Source organism: Balaenoptera physalus (genome assembly GCF_965194825.1).
Source record: "Balaenoptera physalus genome assembly, chromosome: 10".
Lineage (NCBI taxonomy): Eukaryota > Metazoa > Chordata > Mammalia > Artiodactyla > Balaenopteridae > Balaenoptera > Balaenoptera physalus.
The window spans coordinates 73,790,819-73,803,749 of record NC_138889.1 but is presented as its reverse complement, the minus strand read 5'-3'; the positions used below and the strand labels follow the sequence as shown (position 1 = coordinate 73,803,749).

General features: G+C 34.3%; 1 protein-coding gene across 19 annotated transcripts in view; it reads left to right on the top strand.

Moving 5' to 3' along the window:
* SOX6 (SRY-box transcription factor 6) overlaps positions 1 to 12,931 on the top strand; it is a 627,969-nt gene that overhangs the window by 226,293 nt on the left and 388,745 nt on the right. The gene's annotated exons all lie outside the window — the stretch shown is intronic.

Below are 12,931 nucleotides of genomic sequence, written 5' to 3'. Positions count from 1 at the left end.
TCTAATTTTACATATGGGGACAGGGACTCTCAGAGAGTTAAGTAACTTGTCAAGTGTACAGATCTAGTAAATGAGAGGTCTGGGATTTAAATCCCTCCTCTAAACCTTTTTACGAATCCACACTTTTCCTTCTGACAGTAGATTATGTTAAGACTGGTAGCAGTTTTCCAGTTCTAGGCACCATGGATGCAAATACAAGACTTACTTTTGAAGAAATTAAAAAATTAATAGATGAGGCATGTAAAAGTGTTTCTATTTTGGGAAATTGTGAGGCAGTGCTTATATGAGAAGAAAAAACAAAGCTGGATAAATAATGTGGATTTTTTCCACCATAACTAAGCTTGGGAAAACTAGAACTTCTGTGGCTTGATAGGTGTGCATATAGGTACTTAGTAAAGAATCCCTTGGTGTGCAAGACAGTGGGTAGTCATACTTGTCTTCTATAATGATAACTCAAACAATTCTGTGCAATGATTCATGGAAACAATTGGATTCTCATCTCCTGGAGCCGTTTATGATAATATGTTACCAGCAAATGCAAGTGAGAAACTTCAAGCAAATAGCTGTAAGGAATGCGGAGGGGTGGTGGAGGTAATGAGGGAAAAATACAAGATAGCAGCACTTTATTTGTGAATCTAGACTGTTTGGTGTATATAAAAAATGTGGAAATTTCAGTTGGTAGTGAAAACCTTTCTTCAACTTTCACAGAGAATTACTATTTATAAAAATGAGTGCCCTTGGGTATGAGCTTTTTCTGTTTTTTCCCCCAGAAGTTAGGGTGTATGTAATGTTATACAGTTGTCAGATTTTAAGAGTATATTTAAATTAACTCTGCATTCCCTGAAATGAATTCTAGATGGGTGGTGTGTTAAATATATACTGCTCAAGTACTTCATCTCATTTTCCCTCAAGGCTGTCCTCAACACCTACTTTTGTAGTGAAACAGCTCCGGTTGTATATGATGCTTCTGGTATGGCTTTTCTGGTAAGAGCTGTAAGGTAGAAATTGGATCTCATACTTCTCTGGACCTTGAAATGAATGGGAAGTGACATCCTTATTTTATGTCACGATTGTCTGTATAAGAATATAGTTAGCTGCTGATCATCTAGGCTACCCAGAAAAAGCATGCCAGGGCAAGCATGGATAGTTAATGACCAAAAAATTTACTGTATGAAAACTACAGTGAACCTTTAAGACTTGTGTGCCAATAGATTTAACTACTTCTGTAACCAGTTTCGTTGTCAAACTGTCAGAGAGTCAAATGGATTGGTTAGAAGGTCACCTGTTCTCCTTTCTGCTTCCCCCTCTCCTTTTATAGTTGTTAACCAGTAATTAAATACCTCAAATCCTAGAAGTAGAAAGGAAGGAAAAAGGGAAAAATAAAGACAGAAAATTCCTTGACACTTGGATTAAATGAGTATCTAGTATATCTAACCAGAATATTAAAAATAAAATTCTATAGGAAGTATATGAACTAATAAAGAAAAATTCAATTGATAGTTGAAAATAGTTAATTCATTTAATTTAGATTTACTATCAGCTACCTTTAATTGTAATAGCATCTGCCCTGGACTTAGACCATCTGAGTTCAAATTCTGCCTTCTTTATTTATTAGATATGACCTTAGGCAAGTCTTAATATTTTTCTTTAAATAAAAAATTTTGTGCCTTGGTTTCCTTTTCTGTAAAAGAGGGATAATGTACATTATCTAACTCCTATATTTGTTTTGAGAACTAAGTGAGATAATACATGTAGCAGTGCTCAGCATAGGGATTGGTACTTCCTAAACGTCTAGCAAATACTATTTCTGTATCTTTTCAACTGTCTCTCCAACATCTATCCATCCATCCATAGCTGTTCGTCTGTCTGTCCATCTATCCATCTTTTGAATGTTTCTAACAACATAGATTGATGATTTGTTGTTTTTGTTTTTTGCCATAGAATATGTAAAACATTTAAAGTATGAAATGAATTTAATTGGCCAGAGGGTGGGGGAAGAGGAGACAGCCCTGAAAAACCAAGTTATGCACAGAGATCTAGAAGTTTTACTTTAAATCCTCTGGTTAAGTGTAATATCCTAATTTTATTTCTGCCTATTCATTTAATAAAATTTAAGTAATTAGGCAAATATTTATTTGAGTGTTTTCTTTGTGCAAAATATTGTACTAGGTGCTGTGGGAATACAGAGAAACCTAGTATTTTGTTCTTGCCCTTGAAAAGTTTATAATCTGGTTGGGATTACATATAAACATATAATTATAGCGTATATTTAAAAAAGATTGTGTAAGATAGTATGCATTGTGTTGAATAAGTTATATAAAAAATAAAATTTCAGAGCACTTATTACAAGTGATTAGAAGGGTGGATCTAGTTACCTGGAATAGGCTCAGTTGGTTTCCTAGTGATAAGAAAGGAAGGTGAGGGAAATAGGGAGAGACAGGCAAAGTCTGGGAGGCAGCAATAAGTGAAGTCCAAGTGTATCAGTCTAGTAGAGTAGAAGGTTAAAGTGTAGACTACTAGAAGATAAGTTTAGAAAGATTGATTGGATCTGGATGGAGGGCCTTGAATGCCATAGTTAGGAGTTTGGACTTTTTCTGTCATCAGGGGAGAGCCACTGATTTTTCTCGAGCAAGAGAGTGGCCTGATAGTAGGAGTGGCAGTAAGATTGATTTGGAGTTGGAGATACTGAAATTAGGGAAATCAGTTTACAGTCTGTTGCAAGAGTCTAGGTATGAAGTGTAATAAAGCCCTGTACTAAGGTGATTATGAGTGTGGTAAGAAGGTGTGAGCGTGAAAACATTATTAAGAAAGTGTTGATGGAGCTTAATGACAGGCTGGCAATGAGGAGCAAGGATAAAAAAGAGGAGATGGATATATAGTGTTCATGTTTTGAACTTGGATCATGCTGAGCATGATGCTCCTCTGGGTGTGAATGGATGAGGGAGGGTGTTGAGGAAAATGATGAATCCAATTTTGTTTTGTTGAGTATGACATAGCAAAGTACATCTTGGTATAATCTTGATGTACTTTTCTAGCAGTCATTTGAGGACTGTCGTATTTCAGGGAAGTGAAAGAGAGCTCATTGTTGGGGATCTAGATATAAAAATAATGATTTAGATGTTAAGGAATGAGATTTTGGTAAAAAGAATATAGAGAAAGAATAATGTTTAGGTTGGCAGCATTAACATGTGAGTGGCATTTTCTATGATTATCTATTCACCTTAATTTAAAAAAATAAGCTATTTGCTCATCTCTCCCTCCCTAATTTTTCCTCACTCTTTTTTCCCCAACATTATCAATTATCTACGATGTGTTGTACACTATGCTGCTCACTGAGGACCCAGTAATGAACAAGACAGACATAATCCCTATCTTCATGGAACATATAGAATAAACTTAAAAAAAAAAAAACCCAAAATCTATCAATGGTTTCTGTTGTTCTTCCACTTGCTATAAGCTTTTGATAATATTTACACAAGCATTTATCTCCCTGGGTCTGGAAGACATTTTCTGACAATAGGTTTCCTTTTCTCTTTTTGTGGACACTTTTTATTATTACTGTATTGTAAGGAATATTCTGTAGGATCATAATTTTAGGAACATATTAAATTACTCATCATTGAAGTTAAAAAAATACTGATTGCCACCCCCCACCCCCACCCCCCCCCCCCTTGTAGGGAGGTTTTTATTGTGTTAAGCTTATAAGTAAGGTCCTTCGGGGAAAAAACTTTTTCGGCAAGGTGAAGGAAAAAGATCTTTCGTTTAAAACTATCTTATTCCTCACATGCAGACTTCTCTTAGTGATATGAAATTTATTTCAAATCACAATAAAACTTGCACTAGACTTTAGACTTTCCCCTTCTCTTGTTTCTCCTGTCCTTATTCTGCTTTTGATTTTGCCACAAAGTCAACCCAGTACCTTCATCTCACCCTTTCCTCCACTCTTTCCTAATAAAATGGAGGAATGGTGGAATAGGAATGCAATGTAAGATTGACTGGCCACTTCAGGTTTATAAAGGATGAGAAAGCATCCTTCAAAGGAATGATCTATCTGATTGCAGATGTCTGAATTTAAATGCTGAGATTCAAGCTCAGGGAATCTTATGTTGTTGATGGTCCCTAATTCACTGCACTTTCACTCTTTGCTGTGCTACCCCTTCTCGTTCAACTGATCCGTTTTTGAGTTAGAGGATTATAAATGAAATCATTTAGAATAGAGATATCAGGTAAAAATGGAATATCAGGCATTATCTGTAAGATATACTTTTCTGATAAAAAGGGGGACATTATTTTTTAAATTTTTTTATTGAAATATATATTTCTGCTTTGTAAATAAGTTCATTTATATCATTTTTTTAGATTTGACATATAAGTGATATTATATGCTATTTGTCTTTCTCTGTCTGACTTAACTTCACTTAGTATGATAATCTCCAAGTCCATCCATGTTGCTGCAAATGGCATTATTTCATTCTTTTTTATGGCTGAGTAATATTCCATTGTATATATGTACCACATCTTCTTTAGCCATTCATCTGTTGATGGACATTTAGGTTGCTTTCGTGTCTTGGCTATTATAAATAGTGCTGCAATGAACATTGTGGTGCATGTATCTTTTTGAATTAGAGTCTTTGTCTTTTCTGGATATATACCCAGGAGTGGGATTGCTGCATCGTATGGTAGCTCTATTTTTTTTTTTTTAAACTTTGAGTTTATTTATTTATTTATTTATTTATTTATGGCTGTGTTGGGTCTTCGTTTCTGTGCGAGGGCTTTCTCTAGTTGCGGCAAGTGGGGGCCACTCTTCATCGCGGTGCGGGGGCCTCTCATTATCATGGCCTTTCTTGTTGAGGAGCACAGGCTCCAGACGCGCAGGCTCAGTAATTGTGCCTCACGGGCCTAGTTGTTCCGCGGCATGTGGGATCTTCCCAGACCAGGGCTCGAACCTGTGTCCCCTGCAATGGCAGGCAGATTCTCAACCACTGCGCCACCAGGGAAGCCCTATTTTTACTTTTTTAAGGAACCTCCATCCTGTTCTCCATAGTGGCTGCACCAATTTACATTTCTACCAATAGCGTAGGAGGGTTCCCTTTTCTCCACACCCTCTCCAGCATTTATTATTTGTAGACGTTTTGATGATGACCATTCTGACCAGTGTGAGGTGATACCTCGTTGTAGTTTTGATATGCATTTTTCTAATAATTAGCAATGTTAAGCATATTTTAATGAAAAGGAAGACATTATTGGTGAAAGAAGAAAACCCCTATGTTAGGAGTGTTTTGAAATGGGAAAGATAGTTTTTGCCATATTGGAAGGAATGATGTAAATCTGAGTGTTTTAAATTTTGAGTTAAATAGATATAAAATCACTTTAGTAAGAGAGCTTTTAAGAAAGCAGTTTGATTGGAGCAACATCTATATTTATATAGATTACCTAGAAATCTTCAGGGTATGGGAAAAACATGTCAAATTTTCAGGGCTTTAATACTAACCCAGCTATGGGTTACTGAAATCACTTTCATAGTGGCCCAATCTGGCCACCACATTTGGATAGGAATTCCAGATGCTGAGTGTCTCAGTAATAAAAGTTGTGGACATGTACCCTATGCTTGGTTATTTTTCTAAACTTGGATAGAGATAATAAATCAATTTTGTGAGGTGAATTTTCAACCTCAAAAATACAGGTCATTTTAGAAGACAATAAGGCATAACTTTTTTCTTTTAAGGAAAAGTTAAGACAAAAGCTATTGAGCTTGGATAATACCTGTCTTTTTTGACCTGCTGAAAGGTTTCTAGGCTAGAAAGAAGTCTCTGAAAGCGTAGTTTTTATAATGGTGGTGCTGCTGACATACACTTAACATTATCAGGTCAAATGGCAGTGATACAATTTGTAGGCCTTATACTCTGGAAAGTTGTAGCACTCTTATTGGTATTTGTATTCACTTTTTGTTAATTGGTCTTTCTTGTTGTTTTCCATTTTAATTTACTGTAAGACTAATACGTCTTGTTAAATAACAAAGATTGCATCACAGCATTCAGCATTGAAATGCACTCCTTTTTGGGGGAAGCCAGATAGATGTGTTTACTCTGTAGAGAGATTTAGATTTGATTTTTTGTTTTCTTCGTGGTAATTATGTTTGCACTTTGCTGATCACTAGTTGTGTATTATTACAATGGAAGGTGACAGTTTGATTGTCTTCATTTGGAGAAACAAGTAATTTTATATTCACTAAGCTGTCAGGTAACACTAACTCACAGTACTAAGAGCTCCTGGCAATGTGGCTTGGCACCTATATTTAACTGCTTTGATGCTTGTGTAACCTCTGCTGAATCAGAAATACTTTGCCTGCTGGAAATGGTTTTCAGGGTTGTACAATGAGGTTTTCATTAAGTAGACAAACTGAAAATGAACTGCAAAGCCATGGTTGTTTCTCTCTTCCCTTTCCCCTTCGTCCCTCCCCCTTCTCCTCTCCTTCCCCACCCTCTCCTGTTCCCCTCCCCATTCCTCTTCTTCCTGGTCCTCCTCCTCTTATTTGATAAGAACCTGAAATTTATAGCTTATTTCATTACATGAAAGAGAGAAATTGCTGGCTTGCTTTAGCTAAAGGAGAACCTCAGAGATTAGCTTCTTTATATATATAATTTTGTTCACTGGCACTATGTGTGAGCTTTCATTTTTTGAAACTATCCATATAGTACAAATTTTCATTTTTCTCTTTTTTCTGGCAATATTAAAAAGTGAAAATAGAGGTGAGAATGGAAAAGTATAGTGACAGCTTCCAACCTACACTTTCTCTCTGAGAAGTTATTGTTCTGGTTTATAATATTTATTGGTAATTGGATAAGATATCCATATTGGGCTTCCATATTTGTGGATTGGTTTTAAGCTGACAAAGACATGTTTGGTATTCACTTTAAATATTATGGTTCTCATTTCATGTGAAGAGGAGATTCAAAGTGAATGTATATCAATAAATTCATTCTGCTATTATTTTAGACAGCTTTCTTTCACTCAAGCCACATAGAAGTCTTTCATTTGCGTTATAAAGTCATTGTGCTTGATTAAAATCCTCTTAGTTAGTGTGTATTTATAGTAGCCATTGTTTGGTTTTGCTCTTATTGTTAGGTGACTGATTTTATTTATATATTCTGGGCCTGGCTTTCCAAAGCAAAGATCTCAACAAGTTACTGGTAGATAAGCTTTGAGAAAAATTCAATATTGTTTCTATCAAGCAAAAAGTATAGATAGAGGTTACATGAAGGCAAGTTGTTTTGATCCCAGGAAGAAACTGGATACTCAGAGACACATGTAATAATTATAGGTTTTCCATAGGCAGTCAGTCAGGCAGGCTAGTCATTAGGCTGGTTGCCTGCCTCCTCCAGCAGATACTAACCAATTAGACAGAGATGGTTACGTGATGTAACATTATCAGGAGAAACAATTCATGAGTCAAAGCATTCCAAGACATATGAGCTCTAGTCCAAAGAACAGTCTTAAGCTATATAAAGTGACAGCAATATTGTCAGCTAAATATAAACTCTAGAAACACAAACTTTGATGACTTGAGAAGAATCTGTTCCAGGTAGTCCCTGTTTTGTAAGAACCTCAGAAGGCCTTTGAATACAGTTTTGGAGCTTTGGTGTGAAAACTTAGAAGCCTTAAATAAGTCAAAATCCATTAATTTAAGCCCTTTCTTAGACATACTTCAAGGGCTTCAGCGTATTTCATTTGCCTCATCACTATTGATTTGACAACTAACTCAAATCAGTGAGTTTTCTTCTAACAGATATTGTCTGTATATGTTACCATATATGCTCTGAAAGAGCCACTACAGACTTTAAAAGATAGGTTTATAACTCTGCAAGGTAACTCTGAAAGCTTATAAGCTTCTTTTTCATGGAATTTTCTCATTTGCTTATTAAAGAGTTGGAAGAGAGAGAAAAACCTGGCAGAAGCCTAGGGAAGATTGGAGGTGGAGTGAGGGACAGGCGGTAGCGCTGGATAAAACAGTACAAGGATCAATAACAACCCTCAGGCTTTACCTGAATGAAGCGGGAAAAGTTTTAAAAGGGTTATCTTCATTTTAATGTCTGAAATAAGGGTCCCTCCCCTGGCCTGTCCACCCTCCCCCCAATACTTCAACGTGGGAATTAGAGGTACAGGAAGAGGGTTTTTAAATCATTCTTTGCCCTAGGCTGGGTGGCCTGGCCTGGCATCCTTTGTAGGGGTTCCTGGGTATTGTGCATTTTGGCAGCTGAACATATCTGTTACTCATGCTCCTTAAAATGAGAGGCACTGTGTTATATTTTTGGAAAATTATTTGTTTATTTCTCAGTATCAGATCAATTGCAGCATTAAATTAACAGTGAACTACCTGACTGAAATAAGTCTACCTTGGTAGCCTGGGGCTGAGTTGCAAAAAGAAATGTGAATGTTGGCCTGAAATTTTAATTTTTTCTTTAAGTAAACCAACTATTAAAATGTTGCTTTGTGTTAAAAACAGGGCTTCTTTTGAGTAAATGTAGCACACCTAAAAAGTGAATGCCATTTGATAATAATCTCAGAAGTAATGAAAACATTTTAAAAAAACAGGTTAAAAATATTGTTGTAATAAATTCAGTGGCTCCTTTGGATAATCATGTCAGTCCCAAATGATAGTTTTGAGGTGAATTCTTTCCAAGCAATGGTAAAGAAAAAAAAAAAGTAATTTCAAGTGACTATGCCTTATGAGAAAGTTGTTTTAAAAAATCCTAACTTTTAGACATAAAAATAACTGTTTTTTCTTTTTTAAATAGCACCATCAAATAAGAAAGATTTAAAGTTCTAGAAAATAAGGTTTTTCTGAGATAGAGGACTTAATGTGTAGATATCCAGTCCTCATCATTTTGTCAAGTCTTGGGCCAGCTAATCTTGATTTCTTGTTAAAGAACATAAAGGAAATTTACTGTCTGAGTAGATTGGTAATGGTCTAAACATTCAGATTTTATACTGGGGTTTTGGAGTAAAATAATTATAATCTTCCTAGAGGTACTACTACTGGCTTCCTAGAAAACTTTATCACTTACTGGAGCTTTTATCTCCTACAATCTCATTTTCAAAAGTCCTAAGCCCTGAAGTTCTTCCCAATGGCTGGCATCCTGGGAATTCACTTGATCTGCTGGGCAGAGACATTTCAAACTCGGGAACACATGATGGGAATTTAGTTTTATGTGTCCAAAGATATGTTATTCTCTTTGGAGGTTTTACTTGATAATAGCTATGCCCCAGAAAACCATCTTGTTTAACCAATGTGATAAGTTGACAATGTAGTTTTTCTCTCTGATTATAATGTACTCTGTGTAGTCAATACACTGGTACCATGTGAGTGTAATTTCCTCTTTTATTTTATCTCCAATGCACTGTATTATAAATAAACAGTTAAAAAAAACACCAAACAAATCTGTTGCATCTCCTTTTAAGATTGTACCACTGTAGACACTTGTTCTAGTAAAGTAGAATTGGGCGCATTTGATTGCATTTAAATTTTTCATGCTTCAGCAGTTTGGCTGGGAGCACAGTAAAGAAAAATCCCATGAGCGAGGATAGTTTAGAATAATAGAACTTGATTTTGTGTATTATAGCGGCAACATTTGCGCTGCTTTAGTTAGGGTTGTGTCAGCACTTCCATTATAAACCCCTGTTTTCAAGGGGTATAACTAGGGAGATATTTTTTTTAATACAAATTAAAAAAACAATTCATTTGAATGATTTTTAAGTTATAATAGTGCAAAAATAAAACAAAGTTAAGTCACATAGAAATTGACCGTTTTCACAAGGATTTGAATTCTTTTGCTTATTAGTTGTATATGGCAGCAGCTAAAGTAAGATACTGTTCTAATACACTGGGAGTGAAAGTTTTTGTAATGAAAAATTACTAACATGAGGATTAAAAATAAAAGTAAGCATCCCATGTGAGATTTTAAATCATTAAAGCAAGTGTATATTTGATTTATGAGTTTCTATAGGAGAGTAACCATGGTGCAATGACTATAGTAAAGGTATTACCAAAAGTCAAGTATCTTTGCAACTTCTAGAATACAGTTTAGTTGGTCTAGTAAAAGGGAAAGCTAAAGTAAAGGAGTGAAATGAATGAGGATGTAATCAGTAAATTGAAGGATTCTATAACAAATAATTGTGCAAAAAATAATCAGTAAATTGAATCTAATACTCAGTAAATCCAAGACATTTAAAATTGCATTAAAAAGAATTTGTGCACATTTTCCTTTTAAAAATGCAACAAAATCACCATCTGAAACAAAAAACTACAACAAAACCATCAATAAAAAACAAACCTGAAAGAAGCCCAACAATTTTATCAAAAGGAAATGTCTACAGGGGGGCAATACCTAGCTAAAAGAAAAAGAATCACCTTTTTTTCTGCTAACAACATATTGAGAACTAAAGGAAACACAAGAAATTAAATAAAATATGATATGGAAAAGTATTCTTGGAACAAAAAAATGTTAATTCCTTTGCTAAAGGGAGGGATTTTGAAGTTGAGTATGCCTTCCTTGGTTTTTAAGTATTATTGTCTTACCTTTCCCTTCTTGTCCCTTAATGATGATGTGAACTGAGGATGAACAGTCACATTTAATATTGCTTTTTTTTTTGGCAGCCTATCTTCTATTTGCAAACTTGATACACATTTGTATTTGTAGGTGCAAAATAAAAGACAAAGTGTGTGATGTTATAAATTGGTAGCTTTCCTGAATGGTCACTGGAGGAATCACCAGAAGACTGTTCATGAAGTAGAGGTGAAGCCTTTCCTCACTAATTGTATTCAGCGTGTAATTTCTAAACTTCCCTCTGAATTTTGATTTTCAATTAACACTCCCCATTTGAAAATAATTTTCTATTTAATGTAATTGCAGGAAGTAATTTATTGGCTGATTAAGACAGAGGGCCCAGCCTTCCTTAAGAAAACACTCTAACAAACCAGCCTTTAAACTCAACCCATAGCTTTGGACAGCTTTAGTCTATTTTTACAGCTGCATGGTTGTGTTTAATTAGGATTGTGCACGATTGTTCATTGGTGCAGTTTATAGTTGAAATTATTCTTAAGAGACTTTTCATTTTGGGTTTTGTGTTGTGATTAATTTATACTAAACCCACAATCACAGATATTGCTATTGGAAGGAGCCAAGTCACTTTATAATAAGAGGACGTTTGTTGGGGAACTAAAGTCACTCTGAGTTTTGGATTATGACTTTCAATTGTATTTAGCTGTTTTAAAAAGCAGCAGTAAATTCATTCTTTTGTCTTTAATGTGAATGATTACATTATTGGTACTGTTATTATCTGAACTATGAAAACACTCTTGTTGTTAATGGCAAGCTCTTGATAAATTTGCAGAAGAGTTATAATTTGCCTGGTTTTACTATAGTATTTATGAGGCTAATGAAGTAAGTTCTACATGATTCCTGTATTATAAGAAACATCATTTGGTATCATTTTCTGTAAGTTTATATGCATTTCTCCATTTGTCATTATTGATAGAAATTAGTCAAGGATATACTTATCTAATTCTTTGATAAAGTACTCTTTAGAAGATTTTTCTTTCTCCTCAAAGAAAACATAGATATACTTCTGTACTTTTTTTCCTCCATGTTATTTTCTAGTATCAAGTCTAGTAGATTAAATTTTTATTATTTGTAGAATGATTATTATAAGTAGGTATCAGCATTTTAATGTGTTTCAAAGCACTTCAAAAGCCTGTAATACTTTTATTTAGAACTGTGCATAATTAGATTAGCTGATCTTACATTAATTTTTTTCACTGTAGGATACTAAATCTGAGCCCCCTCATTAATTGTGAGAAATTTAGCATTAGCTGTTAAATCCTATGTGAAACATGGGCTGCTACATAAAAACTACTGTTTAAATTGGAATTAACTTAATTATTTTTCTTTGCACTTGATATTTCCTTCACTGCAATATTCATGAAAGCATGTGACAGATTTGTAAATTTAACTGTTAATCTCAGATTTCTAGACCCTTTAATCAGTATTTATTTGTCTGTAGAAACAGTACTAGCAAGTTAATGATTTGCTAATTTGAAAAATGCTCATGTGGTTTCCTATGTTAACTGATTTGTGCATTTTTTAAAAATAGTATGAAATCAATTAATGTTAAAGAGCAATTAAGGTGGAGATTTTATTCCTTTCGTTACACAGCAATTTTAGAGCTAACTACTATAAACCAAAAACAATGTAAAGTTTTAGAAAATATACTCAATTGACTGTTCTTTTAAGTTATAAACTTCTGGTGATTTTATTTCTAAACATTTTGCTAAGAAAATCATCTCAATAAAGTGATATTCTAAAAGTTTTGAAATTCTGTTTAATAATCATGATTTTCTGATTGTATATGAAAGCACAGAATGAAGACCTTGTCTTCACTGTGCTGAGTGTAGTTGATGTTTACTTGTGGATACATAGAAGAATGTGCAGTAATTGTTTTTGGAGTTTTAAGAATATTATGAATAGTAGGCATTTTACTCTTCATAGTAAATGCTTTGAATCTTATATGTACTTTCTAATATAAAATCGATGCATAGTTATTTCATATACTCAATTAAAATGTCACAAAATTGCCTTAAAACTAATCTAGCATTATCAGCTACTCAATCAGTATGTCACTTAAAAGTTTACTTGTAGCAATTGACACAGCTTGAAGGTCTTTAGAAAAAGATCAGATTGACACTAATCAGTGTTAGGCCTAGTACTCATAATACAAGGTATAAACTAAGAAGTCAGGACCAAGTTTGTTTAGGATTTTCATCATAGATTGCTTACTCTCCTGATTATATTTTCTTACATAGACTTCCTTTGTTCCTACGTAAAGCATAAGAGAAATTTGGATATTTGTAATTTCAACTCATCCTCCAAACTGG